Below are 10,360 nucleotides of genomic sequence, written 5' to 3' on the forward strand. Positions count from 1 at the left end.
TTCATTATTTTTCCATCCCCTTCCTCTCCCATCCTCCCCTGCTCCTTCCAATTCTTGGTCTTCTTCCCATTTGCAAAAGCTCCATTTCCACTTTTTCCTTCTATTCTTTTTGTTCATACCCTTTCCCTCCCTCCATCTCTTGTTCCCATTCCCATTTGAAAAAGACCACCCTACACAATGGAGTACTACTCTGCCATAAAAAGGACAAACTTGCACCATTCATAGGTAAATGGATACACCTTGATACCATAATACTAGGTGAAATAAATAAGACACAGAAGCTTAAGTATAGCATGGTTTCTCCTATATGAGAAACTTTTCTTTTTTAAGAAACTCCACTTTATGTGAAAAGCCTAGTATAGCCAAGTATGGCCTAGGTGCTTTTTATATAACTTTTCATTCAGCCAGTTCCTGGTATCAGCCCTATCACATAAAGACAGTATGAAGCAGTTGAGGCACAGAAATGTGAATTGCACAGCCACAGCAACTGCATGGAAGGGCTGATTTGTAGTCAGATCTGTCCAACTCTGGATCTTCTCTTTCTTCCAATCCTTTGTGCTTCTGTCTCTTAGGGCTCACTTCCAACCTTTCTTCTGGAACAGCTCTCCTTTCCCACCCCACCCTCTCCTCCCTACTGACTGGGCTCAGAAGTTTTGTACATTGACATTCCTAGCCTCTCTTACACACACATTCCCTCAGCACCCAGTCCAGGCTTGGCAGATGAGAGTTAGGGGTCTATCCCAGTGACCTGGACTCCTGAAGCCATGAGTAGAAAGAGAAAGGCCCTTCCCTACCAGCCAGAGTTAGCTGCCTACCTTTCTGGAGGGGGAACAGAAGTGTCTTCTTTGATGCCATTTCATGCCTTTGGTGTGCCACATTCGGGCACTCAATAAATCCTACTCAATAATCCTCCAGGAGTTGCTGGCATTTCAGGATGCTAGTCAGCTCTTCCCAAGGGAATCAGAGTTCTCGTATTTGTCCTTGGGATCCAGGGCTGGGTTGGGGAGGAGACTAAAGCCCTTGCCCCTCTTTTTCTTCCTCCTCTCAACTTTATGTGCACATTCCCCTCCTAGGTAATGAGTGAGCCTTCCTTGCCACTGGAGGAGAGGCCACATGGATTAGAGCTAAAGGTTACCAAGGACTGAATCTGAGGACAAAGCCATGCCCTTGTATTCTGGGGTGAGCCCCAAATGTCTGCTGCAGTCTGCCAGTCAGTCATGAGTGTACCATGTTCAAGTGGGCTCTCAAGCACCCAGAAAGAGCTGCTTAGCAAGGCTAATCTGTGCTTTCTGTCCACCCTATAAACACAAAGCTCTCTTTTGGGTTTGACCAAATTCTTCACAAGAAAAACAACCCAGCAACATTCTCAGAAAGGAAGCACCCATGGTGGGTGGTGGGGGTCAGAGGTGAGTAAATTCCAAGGGGCTTGTTATTGGCTTCACTGTAGACCTACACATTCCCACTATGGTAACCACTGGCTATATGTAGCTATTTTGACTTAAAATTAAATACAATTAGAAATCCAGTTCCCTTGGTTGCGCTAACCACATTTCAAGTGCTCCATAGCCACTCTTTGCCTGATGCTTATGCTATTGCACAGCACAGATCTGGAACATTTCCATCACAGAAATTTCCATTGGACGACACTGTCCTAGACTGCTCAGGTCAAGAGGCAGGAATACGGCTGAATCCCTGCTATGCATGGCTCTCCACATCCTTCCCACACTTCCTGGTTCTGCATAGGTTCCTCTTCTCCCCCAGGGCCCATCTCTGTGTGCACCACAGCACCCCACTCCCAACCAGGCCTGCTCTTCTCCAGTGGTCCATTTTTTGTGCCCATCATGTTTTGCTCTGGAGCTTACCTTCAGCTTTCACCACAGCAGGGAAGTAAAAGGCTTTACTAGAGGATCAGTGACACAGACTAAGTGAGCTAATTGGAGACTGGGGGGTGCTGTTTCTGGTTATTTAAAAGTTGAACGGGGCATGCTGCTCACGGCTATGAAAACCAAATCAAACTATGATCGATACCCAAAAGGCTATAAAAGGACTCCCAAGTTGCTCCCCAGAGAAAGGAGGACTGAAGCTAATTTCTTAAGCCAAAACTGTCTCTGAAGTGCTGTTGGCTGTCAGGATAAATTCTAATCACTTGCTGATTTTTAAGAATTTGAGAAGAAATAAAGATCAGACTTGGCCATTGAGAATTGACAATTGAAAGCTGGTCTTTTTGATAAGTGATGGGCAGGGAAAATCGCTGGCATCTGTGGAGGCCTGGGAGAGGAAAGGAATGAGGGAGAGAAGAGCTGATTCCACAAAAAGCCAGAGATTCATATCAATGTGTTTCAGCCAAGCTGTCCGCTCTGGCTCTGTGGGGCAAATGGCTTCTGCTTAGGATGCAGAGGGATGCAGAGCAGGTATGGAACCTTCCACCACATTCTCTTTACAGAGCCTGCCATGCTTCAAATGAAAGGGAGTGGGTGCTGGAGGAGGAGGTGGGGTAAGCATTCGAGAAGACATGGGAAGTGCCAATGGATTAATGGGCCAAATGGGCTACTCAGAATCCACTTTCTCAATAGCCTTGAATTCAAGAAAAAGGAAACAAAGGAATTCTTTTGCAGTTTTGGCTGGGAATAGACCACGTCAGACCTGGCTTTGAATGTAAAATAGCCTTTTCTATTTTCATCATTTCCTCCTACCCTGTACTAGCATAAAAGCACATGCCAGCTCCATCATAGACTGACTCATTTTCAAAAATAAAATATGTCCCATCAGGGGTAAAGGGGCAAGGCATTTCAGTATATCTCCTTATGACTGCATGTGAACCTACTATTATCTCAAAGTAAAAAGTTTAATTTAAAACAAAGGGAGATGAGAGTAAGTAGCTTCCTGGCTAGGGCACCTCAGACCAATCCCTTGCTTCTCCAGCCTGTTTCCTGCTTTGTAAAATGGGTGTTCTGGAGTAAACATTCTCTAAGGCCTCTCCCAGGTCTGGCATACTAGAATTTGGGCCAATGAGAGCCCAGAATGGCCCTGGGCAACAGCTTTTCTGGGGAACTCACAGGATGGTCTGACCAGGGGCTACATCTCTGCTTGACGGAGAGAAACAGGGCTGAAAGAAGCTGCCTGGCTATCTAGGATCATCCAGTGAGTCAGCATAGGCCCTAAAGCTCTGAGTCTTTGTCCCTTACCCCTTTGTGAGCCCCGGCCAAGCCAAGACAATAGCTTTAGGCTACAGATGGAAAGGAGTCCGGCCATGGGCAATTTCTCCAGAAGGGCTGAAGTGAGCAGGGCGGCCATGCTGGGAGGTGTGAGATGGTATTATACAGTGCCAAGGTTGTTTCTTTGTTGCCAAAGGTTGCCACACTGGGGCCAGGCTTTGCCTCAGGACATGCAGAGGTCCTGCTGCAGATGCTGCCAGCAGCATCAGAGCATCAAGCTCACTGCAGCAAGCTCTTGCATTTCCCATGAAGACTGCTTAGTCCTATACCTTCCTTTCATTTTCAGAAATGGCTGCCTGGGACTGATTTACCCGGGGAAATAGGTTCAGTCTGGCTGGGTCTATTGGAAGTGTCACAGCATATGCATTTTAAGCTCTTCGATAAGGATGGGAAGTAGAGCAGACTCATGTCCTCTATTATGACCAAGTGTCTTTTTTGTTCCAGCGGAGACCTCACAGTATTACCATTGATTTTGCACCAGATTCCGCCTATTATGAGGCTGAAATAGTTTTTTGCTTGCCTGCATTCCTTCTTCTCAGCTTGCTTTTTCTTAAAAGGAGCATGCCAGAGTGGCAAGGCTTTTCATTATGGGAAAGCACTTGAGCGCCAGGCTGCTCAGGTCCCTTCTGTCCTAAGAGTAGACAAAATGGGGAGCCCTGTGTCCAGCAGCATGCCCCAGGCATGGCTCCTAGGAAGCCTATTGCTCTCAGAAGCCCCAGGCCAAAGGCAGATTGGCAGGAGACTGGTTGCTTTTGTCTTGCAGTGGAACCTGCAGTCTCTGGGACTGGGAAGAGACACCTGATGAGTTGAGAATTTTGGAGACATACATTGCTGCTTTCACCAAGGATCCTTTCCTCTGTGTGGTCAAAACAGCAGATAACAGTGTGGCTTCCCCCTCAGGAAAGCAACAGAGGGCAGCATGATGTCATCCATTCCCAGGAGGAGGGGGCCTCCATACATTCAGGCTATTTTTGTAACCTACAGTTACAAGCCCTGCATTAGTCATGTCATGCATAGAAATCTTTCTCATTCCACTCCCAAATCCTTGCATATTAGTGCACAAAATGAAAGGTAGCCTTGGAGAGAACTGAATTTGACTTCTCCAGTGGTCAGGGCCCAACATTCCCTCAGCCACTGGCTCACTTACTCCACTATCCGTCCAACATTTCCTGCTCTTCCAGTCTGTGCCAGGAGCTGAGGCTTGAGCACAGTCCTTGAGAAGCCCTTCAAGTATGGGGCTTCGTCTTAGTCTGCCAAGTTGAGAGAAATGACATCAGGGGCCTAGAGGAAGTGTAGCCCACCCTGCGAGGAGTGCCTAGGAGGAGTGGGATTTTGCCAGATGAAGGGGCTGTGTGTGCTCCTGTCTGGGAAGCATGGGGTGCAAGTTGATGAGGGAAGGATGTGACTGAGAGAGAAGAAAACAACAGTGTTGCTGAAGTAGAGGCTCAGTGGAGATGACATGGCAGGGCTAGCTCAGGCAGGGCCTTGCCAGCAGGCCTCCGAGGAACTGGGCCCTAGGCCCTCTTCCTAGACCTCTTTGCACGCTCAACTTCACGTCTAGGATGCCATGGGTGAAAGCATTTCCTCATCTGCTTCTATTGGACAGGGACTTTACCTAAGGGCCACTGTCCTGGGGGGAGGTGTCAATCATCTCTCTCCTCTACTCAGAAGTTCACACAGGTATCAGCCAGTGAATGCTAGTGAAGAGGGCTGCCTTAGGCTTGTGCTTTCCGAACACTGCCAGCCCTGGTAAGCCCTGGTAGTCTAGAGCTCTCTGGGAGGCTGTGAGATGCCTTCTGGTCCATGGAGTTCTGTCTACAGTGGGACGCTAATTTGAGAGCCCTGAAGCCACTATGGTTCGGCTTGGCTTTGTTTTAAACAAAGAGCAGATATCCTTTAGTTCCTGGGAGCTGCATGAAAAACTGCTTATGTTCGGAAAGAAAAGGCAAACAAGAATCTGTTGACTATGAATGTTCAAAGAAATCTGCAGGATCATCTCTTGCCACGATGCTGCCCACAAGGTACAAATGGCTGAGAGCAAGGGCTCTGCTGTCCCATCTGGGGTGATGGCTAACCTGACCCCAGGCCTAGCACACCACCTACCTGCCCGAGTGGACAAGCAGGCCAGGCTGCTCCCGGATTGCTGCCCTAGAAAGAAATGCATCTGAGCACCTATCTCTCCCTTCCCCTGGGGTGTATCTCACACTAACCAGTTCAGTTGACGCCTACACCTGGCCAGGATCTCATACAATGCTCTGTCCTTACCTTTCTGCTCTGTTCACTCAGGATTTTTAATAGGATCATCCTCAGAGAAGGCGAATCCTTGGGGCTTTCTCTAGAATGTTCCTGCAGGTGGCACATTGCACAATAGCAGTGACAGGCAATAACTGCTCCTGATACCTTTCCATCTGGGTACCGGTGGAGGTTCATTGAGTAGTGACAGTGTGCCAAGACTTCAATTATGGTCTTGACAATGTCTCTAAGGCTTGTGATATTTAATTTTTTTAATAATTTAAAATTAATTCAAATAAATATATCCAAATTCGACATAATTTTTGACTTCAAAAAGTTGCCAAAATAGTACAGAAAGTTCACATATAACTTATGCCCAGGTGGCCTAATGTTGCAGTACTTTACACAACCATAGCACAATGAACAAAGGCAAGTGATCAAAATTGGTACGATACTATTCACTGTGGTACAGATCTTAGGACTGTGACTGTTTTTACAGATGGGGAAACTGCCACGCAGAGAAATGGTCAGAAATCCAAAATGAGTTTCACAGGGTCACAGTCAAGGGCTCAGCATGGTCATGTTCCTTCTAGAAGCACTAAGGGAAAATCTTTTTCTTTGCCCTTTCCAGCTTCTAGAGGCACTGGTGTGTGGCCCCTTCCTCCATCTTCAAAGCCAACAAGGCAGCGTCACTACTTCTGCTGCTTTATCGCTTCTGCTCTAACTCTCCTATGTCCTGCATGATTCTTTCAAGGACCCATGCAATTACCTTGGGCCCACTCAGTTCATTCAGGACAATCTCCCTATTTTAAAAATTGTTTTCATTCTTCTTTTTTTCTTTGATTATATGGATCACTGGGATTTATTTTGACAGATTTGTACATTTTTCCCACCTCCAGCACCCTCTTTCCCTGCCCTCTCCCATAGTTTCATTTGACTATCATATCTGTCAGTTTTCCTTTGCCATAGTAAGGTAACACTCACAGGTTTTAGGGCTTAGGAAAAGGACATCTTTGGGGGCTGTCTTGGTTACTGTCTCATTGCTGGGACACAATACCCGACACCTACAAGTTAAAGGAGGAGAGGTTCATTTTGGTTCACAGTTTGTAGAAGTTTCAGTCCATAGTCAGCTGGCTTCAAGGCAGGGCGGCATGGCAGAGGGGCATGGCAGAAGAAGCTTGCTTATGGCAAACAGTGATGAAAAGAGAAAAGAGGGAGACAGACCCTTCTAGGCCATGTCCCCAGTGACCCACCTTCTCAGACCAAGATTCACCTCCCAACATCACATTTAGCTATGAACTCATCCATGAATAATCCATTGATGAGTAGCACACACACCCCTGATCCAATCATGTCCCAAAGCCCCACCTATGAGTGCATGGGGCTTTGGGGTGACATCTAGATATAAACCATAACTGGAGCCAATCATTCAACCTACCAGAGCCATACATAGACTCAAGGGTAAGTAGGAGGATTCAGAGAAAGAAGGAATCTCATACTTGGTTCAGGCTGGGCATCAAAAAGAAAGAAGAAATTTTATGTTGTAGTTGCTAATAAATTCTTTGTAAAGAGAATACTGAAGTCAAATGTGTTATCTGTAAAAGAAGTGAAAAGCCAACAAGAAAGTGTATTTCCATCATGACAATCAGTGTCCCCATGTTGGGGACACAATGGGAGCCACAGCTGGGGAGGGAGGCACACAGCTGAGGCTCGGTAAAATAGATTCCCTGGGAAGGTTAATGGCAGAGAAGGGTGAGCACCAACGAGGTCATCCCCAGAGCTTACCAAATCTTCCCACAAGACCATTGGCTCTCCATGGTGTCACCAGCATGTCCCCAGTGCAATACAGACTCCAGACCAGTCTGACATCTGCAAGGCCATGGTAGCCAAAGCCTCCACTGTGACTGGGAACCCCAAGGCTGCCCAAAGCTTTGAAGCATGTTCTGATTCTTATGATCCATCATAAGGTAGGCCCAGACCACCTCCCTTGGGGTACTGGGATCCAGGTGGCTGTTTCTAATAGAGCCACGACTGGGCAGGGAGCCCTGCAGACCACTGGAGACCACCTGGGGCAAGATGACTTACAGGGATCTGTGGAAACCTAGCCTCACACTGGGGGATACAGAGCCAAAAGTGGCAATGGGCCACAGGGCTGGCTTTGGCTCAGGAGGCTAAGAAATCCTAACATTCCAGGGTGGATGCGTCCTGTAGCACCCTGTCCTTAAACCCCTGGCAGCTAAACCCTGCCAAACATTAAGCCAGCCTTTGTTTGAACCTTCCCTGTGATGAGAAATTCTCTCCTCTCAGAGATGTGTGACTAGAAGAGACTTCTCTTGCTCTAGCTTCATTCAGCCAGCAAGGAGCCCCTAAATCTAGTCCTTCTTCCTGCAGGTGGAAGGCCTTTGGCTACTCGAAGCCAATTTCAGTGCCTCTTATCACCCCACCCATCCCCACCAAATACACACATTTTCTGACCTGAAGGTTTGGAGTAAATAGGGGGTTAAGCTGGCCCCCTGATGCTGTTGTAGCTGATCCAGACATGGCCTTCGGGGGCTCAGGGCAGGCGGGCAGATGGCAGGTCTGCATGGTCTCTTCAGCCACACCTTGCAGTAACATGCGTTCTCTGGGGCTGGCACGTAGGGAAATGCTTCTTCCTTTAGCTTCCCCTCTCCCCCATGTCATCTTCTTTTTCCAAACATACACAGTGCAGTAGAACTGACAATTAAGAGAGACTAAATTACTGGGTCCAGCACAGTCTTCTCCAACACTTGGAGGCAAGCTGATCATCAGAACCCACAGGGCAGGCAGAGTCGGCAAGGCTTACCTGTCCCTGCCGGGTACAACTTACCTAATTTGTCCAGCAACCTGATGCTAGCTGGAGCCCCTGGGTGTGGTGCTACCAGTCTTCCCTTTGCCAAGTGCCCACTTTCCCCTAATGGGAGCATTGATCTGGATAGTGTTTGAAATGAGTACCTGGTCTTTGAGATGAGCAAGCTGAGTCTTACGAGGTTTGTGGATGCAGTTACCAGGAGGGCAGATCAAACAGAACAATTTGGCTTCAGGATTGAGTCCCGTATATTTGGAGTGCTCATCCCAGGGATGCAGTCAGAGAGAACAGAAGCTCCAGGGCAGGCCATTGCTTGACTTATCAGGAAAGCATACAGAGGCCTGTATGGTGATGGCTTTCATGCTTCTGTAAGAGAAAAAGCATCCAGCTGTCTCCATAGACTGTCAGAAAATATATGTTGAACTCACCTGAATCTCTCAACCTCAGTTGATCAGTTTACAAAATGGGGTGGGCAGAGTTGAACTTTACGGTATCTGAATCTTTAATCCTCCATAGCTAGATCTATGTTTCCAAAGGGCATGTCCTTGCCTGGGATTGTCTTTTGGCTGATCAAGTAGTAACAGCCCAGTTGCCAGGCCCTCGACCTTGAAGCCCCAGCCTTGTAGTCACTGTTGATGAGGGAGCCAGGGCTCCTGTTCCTTACTGTGCTCCCTTCCTTGATTCTCTGTTCACAACCCTGTATCTAACACTATGTTAGAGTGATCTCTCCAATTTAGAGAGTGAGAACTATACCCTCAAAAGCCTGAGCACCCTCTTTTTATGCCAGCAAAGACTTACATGAAAAGTCACAGGGAAGTCCTATGGGCCTCATTGGCTCACAGAGAGAAGGGCAGGACGTTGGCAAGAGTCAGAATTGTGTGCAGAGTTAGGCCTACTGCTTAAAAGCACCTGTGTGTGTGTCCATCCCCAGCCTCGGCCCACCACGTTCACTGGACCTGCAGGATGGAGAAGCTGCAGATGTGCGGTGTATGTGCAAAATTCTGTGGAGTTTGGGGGCTCATGTAGGAATTAGACCCTGGCTTGGAGAAGAGCATTGTGTGGAGCCCTCAAAGAAGGGAAAATGCAATGAGCACTAGAGTGTGCAGTGATGCTGCCTGAGGTCCTTCTGTTCTCAAAGCCTCAGTTTCCCCTGCTATAAAATAAAGGAGGATGTGTAATATGTAAGGACTCCACAGTCAGGGCAATGTGGAAGTCTGCACTCAGGGCTTGTTCACTAGTCATACCTCCCCTACCTCTACCTGCATGTCCCCTAGGGAAGTGGCCAAATGAGGCCATGTACAATTCTGATTCCAGAAATACTTTGTCAGGCCACGGGCATTTTATGGAGGAGAGTTCCCTAGCCTGTGGTCCCAGGCACAGGGAGCAAATCAGAAGCCTGCACCAGAGGTGAGGTTTCTGGCTGCTGCTCATTGCAGCCCAGGACAGAGGCCCTTGTAGCCTGGCCAGGAAGAAGTCTGCACTGCATCTCAGTGAGGTCCGAGTGTCCATGCCCCTTCTGCAGGATAGAGGGAGGGCTGTCTCTGTCACTTTCTGATAAGTAGCACACAACTTAAAGGAGGAGAGGTTTCTTTGGGCTCATGTTTTCTCTCTGTGGTCAGTTGGCTCCAAGGCAGAAACGGCACAGCACAGGGGAATAGTGGAGGAGAGCTGCTTTCACTCTGACAGCCAAGACAAAGACAGGGAAGGGAGGAGCCATGGAGGAAGATTTCCTCTTCCAGATCACAGCCACTGTGGGCATCTCCAACCAGGCTCCACCTCCTAACAGCACTCTCAGCCGCTGAACTCATTAGTGGATGAATCCACTGATGATTACAGCACCCCCACGATCCAATCAGCTTCCAACAGCCCGAGTGCATGAGAGTTTTAGGTGACACTCTAGTCCTAACAAGGGCCTATGGCGTACTTATCACAAGACCAGCAGAGGGAAGAGAAGACGCCCTGGGGATGCTGGCCTTAGGAACAGCTGAATTTTCACTAAGCAAGGTAGAAGTGATGCTCTCTATGCTGACTGCATGCAGAATTAACCTACAGAAAAAAGCTGTCTTTGCTATCAAAAGGTTCAGCT

Source organism: Heterocephalus glaber, unplaced genomic scaffold, assembly GCF_053883595.1.
Source record: "Heterocephalus glaber isolate CG9 unplaced genomic scaffold, H.glaber_assembly_v1.0 deba00001066, whole genome shotgun sequence".
Taxonomy (NCBI): domain Eukaryota; kingdom Metazoa; phylum Chordata; class Mammalia; order Rodentia; family Bathyergidae; genus Heterocephalus; species Heterocephalus glaber.